This window comes from Aethalodelphis obliquidens, unplaced genomic scaffold, assembly GCF_003676395.1.
Source record: "Aethalodelphis obliquidens isolate GAN/ISIS:26980383/991018 unplaced genomic scaffold, ASM367639v1 scaffold11, whole genome shotgun sequence".
Taxonomy (NCBI): domain Eukaryota; kingdom Metazoa; phylum Chordata; class Mammalia; order Artiodactyla; family Delphinidae; genus Aethalodelphis; species Aethalodelphis obliquidens.
In genome coordinates this window covers 13,026,289-13,039,154 of record NW_020837955.1, presented here as the reverse complement: position 1 = coordinate 13,039,154, position 12,866 = coordinate 13,026,289, and the positions used below count along the sequence as shown (strand labels likewise).

The 12,866-nt window shown below is 44.8% G+C and overlaps 1 protein-coding gene across 1 annotated transcript in view; it reads right to left on the bottom strand.

Moving 5' to 3' along the window:
* PLCE1 (phospholipase C epsilon 1) overlaps nucleotides 1–11,647 on the bottom strand; it is a 317,648-nt gene extending 306,001 nt beyond the window's left edge. The window contains exon 1 of the mRNA XM_027112091.1: nucleotides 11,313–11,647. The gene's annotated coding sequence lies outside the window, so the exon portion shown is untranslated. The remainder of the gene's footprint in view (nucleotides 1–11,312) is intronic.
* Nucleotides 11,648–12,866: the final 1,219 nt, after the last annotated feature.

Sequence of the window (12,866 nt, the reverse complement as noted above, 5' to 3'; positions counted from 1 at the left end):
TATATTATGTATATTATATATAACATATATATATTATAATATATAATAAATATATATATTTATTATAATCCCGATCAGGATATCAATAGATGTTTGAGATTTTGACAAAGTGTTTCAAAATTTAATTTATAAGAATAAGCAAGGGGCTTCCCTGGTGGCACAGTGGTTGAGAGTCTGCCTGCCGATGCAGGGGACACGGGTTCGTGCCCCGGTCCGGGAAGATCCCACATGCCGCAGAGCGGCTGGGCCCGTGAGCCATGGCCGCTGAGCCTGCGCGTCCAAAGCCCGTTGCTCTGCAACGGGAGAGGCTACAACAGTGAGAGGCCCGCGTAACCGCAAAAAAAAAAAAAAAAAAAAAGAATAAGCAAGGAAAAATAAGGAAAGTTTTAATAATTATAATTAGAGAGAGCATGCTCTGTGTGATACTAATATATGTTATAAGGCTAAAATAACTAAAACAGTGTGGTATTCATTCAAGAATTTACAAATAGATATCTTAGGTCTAAAATTGACTTTAGAATATACAAAATCAGATTAGGAATTGTCTAGGATTATCCAATAAGTATATTATTTAAGGAAATTATATAAGGAATATAAATATATACATGAGGAAATAAATACATTTTGAAGGAAAATGAAGTATTTAGAAAACAGATTAGGTCTTCAACTCATAATATGTACCAAAAAAAAAAACTAACTTCAAATGAAAAGTTCATTGTAACTAAAAGCCTAAAAAGCTAAAAAACACAGTTAATCACAGAAAGTAGATAAAGAATACAAATTTAAAAGCTGTGGAAGTAATCACCAGGGAGGACATAGACCTATCTGGCACGTGGAAATTAAAATTTTCTGTACATTAAGGAACATGATAAACATTTCAAAAATATGATATTTCATTAATATTTATATAGAGTATCCCATAGTAGGATAAACGTAATTCACTTGATTATGATTAACAAAGTTAGGTGAAAAGTTATAAAATGTGAAAGCATGATCTCAATTTGGGAAAAAACAAACAGAAGAAAAAAAACTAGAAAGCCATGAAACAAATATTGGACTTCTTTATTGTGCCTTTCTGTTTCCCAAATTATCCAAAATTAACTTGTATTATTTTATAATCAGGAAAAATGCTAGTTGAGAAAAACAGCATCAAATAACAATGATATGTTATAGTCTTAATTCATTAAGAAGTCTCAAATAAAAAAAAGACAAATGGACAAAGAAAGTGATTAAATAATTAACCAAGAGAGAGCACATTGATGAGATATCAATGTTTTATTGTTTCCAGTAATCAAAGAAATGCACATTCCAACTATGAAGTACCAAGTCCGGTATCTCTTATTGACATACCACTGGAAAGACTACTCTAGCACATCATTAGTTGAAGTGCAAATTGTTGCAACCTTTTTGGAGAGCATTTTGACAGTACATATTTCTAGCCTTTAAAAAAGTTCTTCACTTTTAGTAATTTCAGTTCTAGGACTCTGTGCTAAAGAAAGAATTACAGATCTAGGCAATGGAGAGTTAGAAAAAATTGGGGATCAACAACTAAATGCCCAACAAGAGGGGAATGGGTAAGCCCCTCCACAGTACCACATGACAGAATGAGACCCAAACACCGAAATCAAGGTTTGGAAACCTGTAATGGAGTGGGAACATCTTTTTTTTCTTTTTTCTTTTTTTTTTTTTTTTGTGGTACGTGGGCCTCTCACTGTTGTGGCCTCTCCCATTGCGGAGCACAGGCTCCAGACGCGCAGGCTCAGCGGCCATGGCTCACAGGCCCAGCCACTCCGTGGCATGTGGGATCTTCCCGGACCAGGGCACGAACCCGTGTCCCCTGCATCGGCAGGCGGACTCTCAACCACTGCGCCACCAGGGAAGCCCTGGAGTGGGAACATCTTAATGATGGAATGTTAGGCAAAGAATGCAGGACTGAAAATTGTGTATTATGTATCTATACTATGGTCTTAATTTTGTTTGAAACAAACAAACCTCCCAGTTCTGCTGCTCCCCAGCCAGGCGGCTTTGGTCAAATCTTTGAGTCCCTGAGACCAATTTCTTCAACTCTAAAAGTGAGAAGGGAGGACTTCCCTGGCGGTCCAGTGGTTAAGATTCCGTGCTTCCCAACTTAAGTGTCCATCGACAGATGAATGGATAAAGAAGATGTGGCACATATATACAATGGAATGTTACTCAGCCATAAAAAGAAACAAAACTGAGTTATGTGCAGTGAGGTGGATGGACCTAGAATCTGTCACACAGAGTGAAGTAAGTCAGAAAGAGAAAAACAAATACTGTATGCTAACACATATATATGGAATCTAAAAACAAAAAAAATGGTTATGAAGAACCTCGGGGCAGGACAGGAATAAAGACGCAGACGTAGAGAATGGACTTGAGGACATGGGGAGTGGGAAGGGTAAGGGGAGGGGGAAGGGTAAGCTGGGACGAAGTGAGAGAGTGGCATGGACTTATATATACTACCAAGTGCAAACTGGATAGCTAGTGGGAAGCAGCCACATAACACAGGAAGATCAGCTCGGTCCTTTGCGATTACCTAAAGGGGTGGGAGGGAGACGCAAGAGGGAAGAGATATGGGGATACATGTATATGTATAGCTGACTCACTTTGTTATAAAGCAGAAACTAACACACCATTGTAAAGCAATTATACCCCAATAAAGATGTTAAAAAAAATAAAAAATAAAAGAAAAAACTAAAAAAAAAAAAAAAAAAAAAAGATGTTAAAAAAAGACTCTGTGCTTCCACTGCAGGGGGCATGGGTTTGATCCCTCCTCAGAGAACTAAGATCTCACATGCCGCAGGGCGTGGCCAAAAAAAAAAAAGAAAACAAAAAAAACCAAGTAAAAGTGAGAGGAGAACATTTGGATCCCTCAATTTTCACTGTTGCATGACACAGCATGTAATAAAAAAGTAATAAACAAATCATAAACAGATGCATAACGTCTGCGTTAATAATTAAAAGATAGAATTTTAGTTGTTAAAATTTTGAATTAAAAATGCTTTTTTAATTAATTTTTTATTGAAGTATAGTTGATTTACAATATTGTGTTAGTTTCAGATGTACAACGCAGTTGATTCAATATTGTTACAGATTATACACCATACAAAGTTATTGTAAAATACTGACTATATTCCCTGTGCTGTACATTACATCCCTGTGACTTATTTATCTTATAACTGATAGTTTGTACCTCTTAATCACCTTCACCTATTTCGCTCCAACCCCTACCCATCTCCCGTGTGGTAGCCACTAGTTTGTTCTCTGTATCTGTGAGTCTGTTTCTGTTTTGTTATATTTATTCATCTGTTTTTAGATTTCACATATAAGTGATAACATACAGTATTTGCCTAAAAATTCTTTACTTTTAAACTAATAACTTAAACAAGTGACATATTTTAGACCTTACTGCTTAGATAGTGATAATTCATTAGAAATAGGCCACATGGCTAGAAATAAGCATGCTCTCTGATCCTCTGTAACTAATTTGATATGGGCTTGCCCGCCTGAGTCAGGAACACACTTCACCTGTTGTCAGCCATCCTATGACTTGGCACTGGTGAGGCCCTCAGTCAGCAAAGGGTAGTTAGTCAAAATCCTAGATCTGAGAGATGCCCCAGAAGAACCTGCAAGGCTGTCTGACTGCTGTTGCACTGAGGGCACAGGAATCATTTTTTGGAGTTCTTTTTACAAATTTATGTAGTTTCTGCACATAGCTCAAGAAGTTCTTGCCATCCTCTCAGATTCAAATAATATTTGAGCATATTTCTTGCACAACTTCCTGGAGCTTTACCAATCCCTCCCACTGTGAATTGTAGGACCCTGCTGGAGGCACGATGAAAGAATAACCAGGCTGAGTTAGGGACTAATTAGCCTGATGAGCAGCAGAGAAGTGAATCTGAGTTTGCTCAGACCACAGCAGTTACCAAAACTGCAGACTGAATGAGGCTCACGCTCTATCCTGTCATCCAAATTCATTCTACCTTTGGGGGGAAAAAGGAATATAATTTCATGCCAAAAGCATTTAACTTCTGTGAATTTTATCCACCTCCCTGAGATTGACAAACCAGACTATTAGAGAATGCTTCAGTTCCTCCAGGCAAACAGATCATAGGTGAAAATATGTTCATCAATGAAATCTGAGTTCGTGTTGTTAATAATAACAAATGAATTGAAACTTTCTTTAGAAATGACAGTAACTTGAACTAACTCCAGTGATATCCAAATTAAACTGTGTTATATGATATTTTAATCCCAGATGTGTCTAGTAAGCACTTGGTCACATGTGTTTTTCCCAATGATTTTTTTTCCATTCTCTAGATTTTCCATAGTCAGTGATATTATATAGTTTAAACCTAAAATAAAGTCATCAAAACAGAGTCTTTCCTTGCTTCTGCCTCTTTCCTAATTCTGAATATAGCAGCATTACTGTTTAATTATTAAAATGTAGCTGTTCCTACAAAGCAATAAAATTCATAAATGCTAACCGCATTTTGTTATAGCTTTGAACTTGTATGCACGTGTAATCAGCTCTTCTGAAGGAGACGTCCCAGTATTTTTATAAACGGAGCACATTTCACTGGGGCCACCACACAGCAGACCACTCAACGGAGCCAGCAGCAATGCCATCACTATGCAGATAATGGTACTGGCCAGCACTGCTCGACCAATAACCCAGTCAAGCACAGCCACCCTGTTTATGTTTATTTTGTTTTGTTTTCTTAAGCCTTAAGGGTAGAGGGGAAAGGATGCAAGAGTATTAAGTCTGCCTTATAGACTCAACGTCGTGAAGAAGAAGCAGGGAGGAGACTGGGGTTCCACTCTGTCCCTCTCGTCCCAGGCCCCACAGATGGCGGGCAGGGGAGGAAAGAACAAATGTCCTGCAGCTCCTGAGAGCAGAGGGGACCCTCTTCCTTGTAGAGGCAGAGAGACATCAGAGACCTTGGGGAGGTACGGCTGTGCACCCATGAGAAGCAGCCTTGTGTCACTGCACCTGAAGTCACCTGTGGTCAGGGACAATGGACATTTCAGTGGCAACCAGGCAGAGAGAGGAGTAACGGAGTAAGATCCCCAGCTGCACCGGGGGAGAGCACCACGGGAGAGCAGAACCCCGTGAAGAGATGATGCTAGATTCTCCTTCCACCATTCCACTGGGAGACTCAGCCAGAATAAAAATGAGCCTAAGAGCCAGGATTTGTTGAATCCTAATTGTATATCAGGCGCTGTTCTAAGCCCTTTACACGAACGATCTCATTTATTAGGTGCTACTGTTACCCCTCCCATTTAGTGAATGAGGACCCGTTTAGTTTAGGCCTCAGCAGGACAAGTATTTTGCACGAGGTCACACAGATGCATATAAACAGTGGAGCCAGGTAAACAAATCCAAGCAACCAGGCTCCAGATCCCCAACTTGTAAAAGGCAATTAGAGAAACTACAGCGAGTTCTATTTCCTGCATATCCAGGTCTTTGGGTGAAAGGTCATACACAGTGTGCCTTAACTTGGGGTCTAGGTTTTCTCAAACTTCTCTCTGTCTCTCTAGCAACAGAAGTGCCCTTTCATGCCAAATCTAAGGCAGGACCTCACTGTATAAATAAAATGAGTAAGAGCGGGCTGCTCATCAGAAGCGGGTTGAAGGGCTGAGATCTTCATCTGCCTGCATCTCCCTCACCTGACGGAGGCTCCGACACCCCGGGAGCACAGCTGGAAAATCAGTATCACTCTGAATTGTGAGCTTGAGAGACAAAAGCAGCACAGCTAGAAAGCCAACAACAGCCAGCTAAACCAAAGGAAAAGGAAGAAATAACCACCAGCCACCCTCCCAGCAGTCACAGAGGTATCTCACCATCCGGGCCCCGACACAAATCATCTCAAGTTTGAGCATTTGAAGAGCCAGAAGGAGGTGGAATTCAGGGCTGGAGCAGAGAGTCAGGAATGAGGCAAATCCAATAAACAGGCAGAGGTGGGAAGCGGAGCCAACAGGGCGCCGGGGCCAGCGGTCTGTGGTGAGTGAGCAGGGCTGCTGTAGGCACAGAGGTGGGAACCCGAGAGGGAGGCCAGCACAGGAACTGCTCCCAGAACCAGCGTCCTCCAGCTTCAAGCTGTCCACACATATTATATGAGATAGAAATGGCAAAAGCTTACCAAGTACTTTGATACACGTTTCTTTTTTCTTTTCTTTCTTTTTTTTTGGTGTATGGGGACTACATCACCCTCCTTCTTGCCTATTCAAAAACTGCTTTTTCCTTCTTTACAGTAACATACCACTCAGTGGCCAGTACTGTCAGCCTTAGCAGACAGAAATGCCTGCTTTGGGGAGTCATGTGGGTAACAATTAAGAGTCCCAGACTATGTGGATTCACATCCCAGCTCTACCCCGTACTAGCTGTGTAACCTTGGACAAGTTACCTAACTTCTCAGTGCCTGAGTTTCGTCTTCTGTGATACGCAGATAATAAAAGTAAGAGAACTGCTGTGAGGATGACAGGTTAATACACACAAAGTAGTTAGAACTGTACCTAGCAAAGTTCAAACTAAATGCTAGCTATTACTGTTCTCTTATTTTGACAGCTTTCATTTCCCTCCTTACCACTTTCTGTTTTCTCTTCCACACTCTATTAGTTCCCTATTGCTGCTGTGACAAATTGCCACAAATGTAGTGGCTTAAACAATACACATTTGTTATCTTACAGTTCTGGAGGCCAGAAGTCTAAAATGGGTTGGCAGGGCTGACTTCCTTCTGGAGGCTCTAGGGAAGAATCTGTTTTCTTGCCTTTTCCAGCTCCTAGAGGCAGCCTGCATTCCTCGGCTCCCGACCCCTTCCTTACATTACCCCTACCTCCTGCTAGGGACTCTGATCCTCTTGTCTCCCTCTCATAAGGACCCCCTTGATTACACTGAGCCCACCCAGGTAATCCAGGATAACCCCTCATCTCAAAATCTTTCATTTAATCACATCTGTGAAGTTCCTTTTGACGTGTTAAGTAACATATTTACAGGTTCCAGGGATTAAAACTTAGACAACTTTGGGGGACCACTGGCATTATTCAACCTACCACACGTCTTTCCAAAGCCTAAAGTTGCATACTGGCAAGACTTAGGTAGGTCCAGAGGGAAAAGACAATATTAGTAGCTAACTTTTTGAGCGCTGGCTATGTGCCTGGCACTATGCAAAGTGCTTTAGTGCATTATCTTACTTGGGTCTCAGAGCAACCCCGTAAATTACTATCTTACAGAAAGGTTAACTTCTTGTCTAAGGTTGTACAACTAGTAGATGGCAAAGCTTATGTAAAACTAGGTAAATTTGACTCTAGAGCCCTTGTACTTGACCAAGAGTGCCTTGTCCCTACACCTTAAGCTATTATAACTGGAGTCACCATGACCACTAGGGGCCTTGGAGACTATGCCACGAGAGGTACACATGCTCAGGGGACACAGGCACATAGGGGTCCTGCAGAGTCCATGCTGTAAGGTCCACACAGATGCTGGAGCCTTCAGAACATCTTCTTACACTCAAAGGAGAAAGCCTGGGGTTACTAAAGAGTTTCTTCAAATGCAGATTTGGACCAAAAAGCCAAGAAGGGACCAGTTGGAGAGAGAAAGTGAGAAGTCCATTCCTGACCCCAGACCAGCCCTGCAGTTCTAATCAACCTCCCAGAAGAAGAGAGAACCTCACAGTCTTCCCTGGAAAGACTTCCAACTCAGAAGACCCAGATCCAGATTGATCCAGATCCTCTGAAACCCTACCAGGAAGTTTCAGAACCCCAGCTACTAACCAATTTAGCTATAGTCCTATCTGAAACTTTCTAATGAGGCAAGTTAAAGCTATTTGGATTCACTCAGCAGGAAAAGGGCCAGTCATTTGTTTTGGGTAATGAGCCCAGAGGTTGTTTCACAAAAGCACAATGGTCAAGGGAACGGAGTCTGGAGCCGGGCTGCTCTGACTGAATCCCGGCCCTGGCACTTTCTTGCTCTGATTTCAAGCAAGTTACATGACCTTTTAGTTTCTCAGTTTTCCCATCTTCAAAAGGGGCATAGTAAGGGAGATCCATATATCCTTATCCAAAATCAGAAGGTTTCTGGCTTTCGTAATGGTAAAACAGTACATGTGCCATATATTAAATAATGCTATAGGTGGGATCTGCAGCAAACATGTCCAATTGTTTCTGAAATTAAAATGTATAAATGTTCTTACCAGGTGAGAAAAATAAAGACCATAATAACCTCATGACCAAATTTTGTAGCCAAACTTATGAAAACCACAGTTTTGAGAGTTGTTGGGGTTTTTTCTTTGTTTGTTTGTTTTAACTTTGGAATTGCAGGTAAGGGATAACAGGTCTCTGGCATTTACCACCTAATGTTGTTAGGATTAAATGAAGTAACAGATGTAAAGTGCTTAGAACGTTGCCTGGCACGTAGTAAGCACTATATAAGTGTTAGCAACAACAACTACTATTATTATTCTCATCTAAATAGACTTGCTGGGGACTATGAACAGGAAATTGTTAATTTATGACTAAATTTGATTTGTAAATTAGTACACTGGAGAGTAATAGTCATTAATCCTTTAGAACAATATCCCAGGGCAGATTTCTGAGATGATGGAAATGTTATATATCTTCCTTGTCCAGTACGGTAGCAACTAGCAACATGTAACAATCACTTGAAATGGGACTAATTTCATTTAATTCTAACTAACTTAAATTTAAATGCAAATAGCCCTATGTGGCTTGTGGCTACCCTACTGGACAGAGGGCCGAGTTCCAATCTGGCTCATGAAAACCTATTTGAGCCACAACACAGATGAATTACAGCATTAATAAAAACAAGCCTGAGTTCTATACCATGGGAGCAGAGAAGACCCCATGATGCTGAAGAGAGTTTTCTCTTCCTTTCTAGGCCCCATAGTTGGCCCATGGCAAAGTGCATCTTTGATATATTCTTCTTTCTCTACTCCCCAGTTCCCCATCTCCAACTCTCCTCTTGGGGACCCCCACATAATTGGGCCACATGCTTCCCTAAGCCCCCCCCATCAATACCTCCCAGCCCTTCTACAGCAGTATCATGCTCCCCAGCCACCTGCCTTCCCTCTCCCAACCAAATTCCCACTTGCTCAATGCCAAGATCTCAACCAAGTATCCAGAGGAAAGTAACTTGATCAAACAAATCCACACTCTAAGCAGTTACTGCTTTTTCTCACCTCTTCCCTACTACTCCTTCTGAATCCGAAGCTCTAAATTGTTGTGCTCCCCTGGACCCCTTCTCCCCACAAGCAGAGGGAGCCCAGGCAGAGAAAGAAGGAGTCCAGACCGAAGCAGTTGTTGTCCTCTACAGGCCGATTGCCAGCCAGGTGTGTGGAAGGCAGGCACTGCCAACACACATGTGCACAGCAGCCTCGCTCCCTGCAAATATCTCCTCTTGCCCAGGAAGGGCAAGCATTCCCTGCTCTCTGCTTTAGAAAACAGCAAGCACAATTATTTTCAATTTTCCTTTATTCATTTAAAAATTTGTAGGTAACAAATTGCACATCAAATGAATTGTTTAAAATACACGACAAAAGCCCAGGGAAGACTGTGATTAAGAACAGTTGCAAATACAAAAAGAAAACCAACCACCTTCATCGGAATCTAGCTTCACCACAATGCACTGGAGCATGGAAATTTTAATGACACAGGTCAACCTTGGAGTACATCCAAGGAGCTTATGTTACTATAAGGACTGGAAGACTGTCCCTCCAGCTCTTACTTGATCCCCAGGCTTGGACCAAAGATGATTATTATGCATGGCTCCTAGGTATAAGGAAAATTTTCCCTGTGGGGCTGTAAATGGAGGACAATTTGAATGGTAAACATTATGTTCTTCTCTGAATCCTTTTGGTTATATTATCTCCTTTTCCAAAGTAGAGATTTGTATTGAAGAAACAAAGTCGTAACACTATTTCTAGAGGGCCTTCTAGGCGCAAGCTCTGTGCCAAGAAAGCCACAGTTAATTCCTTCAGTAGGGAAAATGAAACATCTACATAAATAACTCTCAAAGAACGCTGAGAGAAGAAAGGCTAGGGAGGTATTCAATAAAATGCTGCAGGCATCAGAGCTGGAGAATGTCGACTATTTGGGGCTGGGGTATCAGGGAAGGTCTCACAGCAGCAACAAAGACTTAGCTTGAAGGATGGTTAGGATTTAGAGTGGTAAAATGGAGCAGGAATGGCACTCAGGAAGAGCAAAGGATGTTCTAGAAGACAGCATCATCAGGCATCCTTCAGCAACTATCCACGAAGACATGGCTACATACAGCATCCAGAGATAGTCCGCCACCCCTTCACCCCCAATGCCAACTGGCCCTGTAAGGGCATCTACAGGGTCACCTGCATCCACCTCCCAAGACAGGCTCTCAAAAATTCTTCCTGGTGGGGTGCAGCACTCTTGGCCTCGGCTGCGTCCATTCTGCGGCAGTGGCTCCACCCTATCCCTACCAGGGCTTCCTACCAGAAACACAAGGAAATTCACTAACCCTGCAGAGATCTAAATGACCTACTGGCAAATTCTGCATGATGAAACTAAAATTAAGAACCATGTGGAAATAAAACTTTTCCATCAAGTGAATCCTACTTGACATCTATTGAGGGAGCTCCCTCTTTAAAATGAGGCTGCTAAAAATCTTTGAATGATGGATCTTACACTGAATAATTAGTTGAGTCAGTTGAACCAAGTGTTCTCATGGCTTAAATACCAGGCAAGATGTGCGGGGGGAACCGTAAATTTACACTGTGCATTTAACATTAGACACAAGAAAGACTTTTCCTTCTAGGTTATTCATTATCACAGCATTAGAGGACTTTAAGAAAAAAGACGTAGCCATTCTAGTTACCAGTGAAAGTGAGACCAGGTCCAATATTACATTTTCTAGGACCTGATGTAGCTAATCGCTCCAGGAACAATCTCTTGAGCACTTTCCGTGAAATACTGGCGGCTAGGGGGCCGCCTCAGCAAGAGCTTATACTTTTACTTCTTTGTACTGCACACACAAAATGCAGTGGAGACCCGAGGCAAACATTTGAAGGGGCGAAGGAAGCACTTAACAGGTATCCTCCAGCCCATGTGAGGGCTGGCCCGCGCCCCCTAGAGAGTCGCTTGCCTCAGTTCTCCCCTGGGGAGGGGCGTAGCTACCTGTACTCCCGCCAGGTACGCGGAGTGAGGCTGCTGCCCCTGGCCGTATCTACTGGATTCAGAGATTAAAAGCCCATCTCTCCCCTTCTCCAAGCCTGAGGAACCGAGCCACAGAAACACCTCCTCACCTTTCCTCTTCTGGCCGGTCGCGCCGGAGTCCCCAAGTGCAGCGTCCCTCTGGGACGCGCCTGTTGCTGGCGGCGTCGGGTGTCCTCGCTACCGTGTGTCAGCGGCGGAGCGGACGACAGGAGCGCGCAGAGCCGGGCAACTGCCCGGGAGGCAGAGCCCGGGGCGCGCCGCCCGCCGCCGCCGCCGCCGCCGCCGCCGCGCCCACCCGGTCCCGCGTCGTCGTGTGCGCCCCCGCCCGGCGCCGCTCCCTCGCTCCGCGCCCGCAGAGCTCTGCAAGCTGCCCGGACGGCGGCGCGGGCGGCAGCGGAGCCCCCGCCCTGGGCCGGGCTTTCCCAGAACTCGCCCGCCCGGGGTGAGAGGCCGCGAGCGCCACCGCGGGCCGCCGGGCGGCCGGGGGCGCGGCCTGAGCTGGCCCCGCCCCCGGGCGCGGGCCGCGCTGAGAAGGCAGGCGCGAGGGGCGGACCCGGCCGCTACCCACGCCCCGGCCGCCACCCACGCCCCGGCCGCCGGCTTCGCGAAGCCAGCCCGGCCCCGGCCTCGGCCCCGGCTTCGGCCTCGGCCCTGACTTCAGCCTCGGCCCCCGGGGGCTGCCCAACGCCCGGGGAGCCGCAGCGGGAGCTGGCGAGAGCGCAGCGGGGTTGCCCGGCTCCGACTGGAGGTGGGGAACTCGGTCCACCTCAGGCCGCGGGAATTTAGTCTCACACTTTCCGCCAGGGACCGCCCGTGCTCGACACACACGGAAACCAAGGCTCTTGGAGGTTAAATTACTTGACCAAGGTTACTCTGGTAAGGGCAGCACCAAGTCACCAATCTGTTCGGTCATTCATCATTCAGATATTTACTGTTGTGTGTGGCGCCGTGCAGTGCCAGGCTCAGGAGATACCCCTTTGACTGCTAATAGTGACCGTCCAAATAGTGACATCCAGGTCTGTGGACTCCAAATCTAGTGGCTTTCGCTGCTGAAGCAAACAAGAGGTGTTCAGCGCTGCCAGAAACTGCAGGCTCCGCACGGAGCCTTACGTAGCCGTCGAGGTGGTTTTTGTACCCAACTGGCAGTCAGGAGAGCCAGGCACCTGAGGAAAATCGAAATATCATCCCCCTCCCTTTCCCCTAAACCCCCCTCCCTCTTTACCTATTTTAATGGACTAACCTGTTGCATAGGTTTCACCCTTACTCTTGTATTCAATCAGGACCAATTCCGGGGGCCCCTAGCCCTCCCGTCTGTCCACTCCTTGGAGCGAAGCATCCCTCACAACACAGCCATATTATTCTTCCTCTTCTACAGCTTTAATCTGTGCAGAAACCTTCACTGGCTCCCTGCTGCCTTCCAGACTAACTCCCCACGACTGTAGGAACCCAACATGGCCTGGTTATTAGGGACCACCCAACAGGATGCTTCTCCCACTCTGAGCCTCTACCTGGACCATGACAACCACCTCCCACACCCTTTTCTCCTGCTCAAGTATGACCCTTTCTTTCAGGTCACTGTTAAAAGTGGCCTCCCCTCCTTTGAGCCTCAAGGCGCAGGAGGGGCACCAAAGAATTCTGCCTGT